General features: G+C 38.2%; 1 pseudogene; it reads left to right on the top strand.

Annotated features, from left to right (window-relative positions):
* Positions 1–1005: 1005 nt before the first annotated feature.
* Positions 1006–1879, top strand: LOC127904874 (protein LATERAL ORGAN BOUNDARIES-like; annotated as a pseudogene).
* Positions 1880–2636: the final 757 nt, after the last annotated feature.

Raw genomic sequence — 2636 nt, 5'->3', positions numbered from 1 at the left:
AAAGATACTAGAGTGCTTTGGGTTAAAGCCTCTGGTTTAGGGCTTTGCTATGTTCATATGTACTATATAAAAAAAGACATGAATATACAATTATGATGAATTCACTATTCAGATCCCATTTTCAGAAAATTTCACAAGGATATTATGGCTTTAAAATTGTCATGCAACTGAATTCTTCTAAATTAAGTTGCAGCCTGGAATATGTGTGAAGAAGTAAGAAGAAGAAAGAGAGTTAATGTTAATGGCATGGAAATCTAAATAGAAAAGACAAATTCTGAACCAAATTTTAAATTAGGAGACGCAGAAAGCTTGCTTTGGTGGTTTTGAGGGCGAGGTGAAGGAAATAATGTTTTTTTTTTCCAGAATTTAAATAGGAGGAATAAACAGAAAATCAATAAAGAAAGAAAGGCAGGGAGGCATAATTAGAAGGGGCCGAAAGAGAAAAAAGAAGAAGAAAACGAGTGTGAGGGTAGTTAAGTATATATAGTTACCAAAGAAAGGGAAGTGTCAGTAAATTCTCAGATTTTCAGTTGCTGTGCATGCATAGATCAAAATTTTGTTTTCCTTCCCTCTCTTTATGGGGAGAAGAACAAGGGATTTCTGTGTCTGCCAGATGGAGAGAAAGTGAGATGTGGGATGGGATGCACAGACACAAACACACATAAATTTGAGATTTTCTCAAATTTGAGTTTGATAGGAGAGAGCCTAGGTAAAGTAATTTAGGATGATTCTACTTAATTTTCGGACCTAACAGAATCCTCATATTAACCTAGTATACAAGTCCTTTATGAATTGAAGAGGGAAATCAAGGAAAGAAAAAGAGATGAAAAATTAAAGAGAACATCTATATGAAAAGGAAAAAGTGCTGCAAATAAATTATACCTGACATAACATTCTAGATGAATCTGAAAATCGGAGGTGGGAAAATAAGATCAAAGAGCTTCAATTATGTAAAATCACAAAAATTCCTGATGGAGTTTATGTATACTCTCCTTGTGCAGAGAAAATGGCTTCATCCAGCTCTTACAACTCTCCCTGTGCTGCCTGCAAGTTCTTGAGGAGGAAATGCATGCCAGGCTGCATTTTGCACCTTACTTCCCACCAGAGGAACCTCAAAAATTTGCCAATGTTCACAAGATCTTTGGAGCAAGCAATGTGACCAAGCTCCTCAATGAGCTTCTCCCTCACCAAAGAGAGGATGCAGTGAACTCCCTTGCATACGAAGCCGAGGCAAGAGTAAGGGACCCGGTTTATGGCTGTGTTGGTGCTATCTCCTTTCTCCAGAGACAAGTTCATAGGCTCCAGAAGGAACTTGATTCTGCCAATGCTGATCTGATTCGCTATGCCTGCAATGAAATCCCAACTGCATTGCCTGCACCACCAGGGGCAAGCTCAATTCAATCAATGGCTCCTCGTCAAAGGCCGGTTGAATATAATAATAGAAGGATGGGCAATGAAGGGGGTTACTATCAAGCTCCAGGCATGCCAATACCTTATACTCTTCCTTGGAATGATAACCCTTCAGGGGATTCCAATGAAGGAGGAGGAGAAGGGAACATGTGATCAATTGAGAGAGAGAAACCCCATGTAGGGTTTATAGCTACCTTGAGGGCGCATGGCCTGCAGGGAGTCATCTTGGTGTGGTATTATAAGGTTTCTAGCTAGCTAGCCTCACATGGACTCTTTAGCTAGAATACTTCATTAAGTACTTCTTCTAGTTGTTACATAGTAATTTATTTGGTCGGTTTGGTAATTAATTATACACATGGCCTGCTAAAACCAAGAACTTAAGTAATCTGCTTGTGGTCTTAGCATGGTTATTTGGGACCTAAATAAGGCTGTAGAGCATGGTGTGTGTGAAACCTTTGTTGAGTCATTAGTGCAAACTCTAGGCATGTGCATGTGGAGTTGCTACTTCTCTGTCATTGTTTATGTTTGAGAATAAATGATATCAAACTTAAATAAGTTTAAAGAGGATTCTCTAGCCTAAGTCTACGGCTTAGTCCTCCTTTGCACTTAAATATTCTTACTTCTAGCTTTCTGCGTTTTTCCAGTGGACCACTGAGTTAACTTTTTCTGCTAATTTTATTCAACAAATTCTTAGCCATAGGTTTCGAAAACACCCATACGTATAAAAGATGTCCAAATTGATCCTCCGGCTTGCATCTAACTACAGAAACGTGTTTGTTTTTATGTTGTTCAAAGAGAAAGTTGCACCTAACTGCTCAAAGTTTCTCTTTTGCATAACTATCATTCATGTTTTTCTAATCGAGGCCTGTATATATATTATCATAATGGCGACTCGCAACAGTACATGAAGCGCAGTTCTGAAGAAATGTTTAAAGCGTAATCGCACTTTCATTATATATAATGCAAACTCAATTAACATTTAGCAGAACAAGTCGAGTTTGATGAGCAGCTGTAACTTTTTCTGCTTCTTTTGAAAAATTCAATTCCAGCGTGTGAAGGTACATGTTTCGCTACCAGCTGAAGCAAAGGAGGGTACGGTGTGTGAATATATGTGTGGACTCTAATTTCTATAGTATATTTCTCCTTTTCAGCTCGTGAAGGCACCCACCTCTTGTTTCTATGGTTTTTCTATTTCAAATATCTAAAACAGTAACTCACAGTCTTTT

The sequence above is a fragment of the Populus trichocarpa genome, unplaced genomic scaffold (genome assembly GCF_000002775.5).
Source record: "Populus trichocarpa isolate Nisqually-1 unplaced genomic scaffold, P.trichocarpa_v4.1 scaffold_820, whole genome shotgun sequence".
NCBI lineage: Eukaryota > Viridiplantae > Streptophyta > Magnoliopsida > Malpighiales > Salicaceae > Populus > Populus trichocarpa.
Note: the sequence above shows the minus strand (reverse complement) of the source record. Positions and strands in the feature narration are given on the sequence as shown.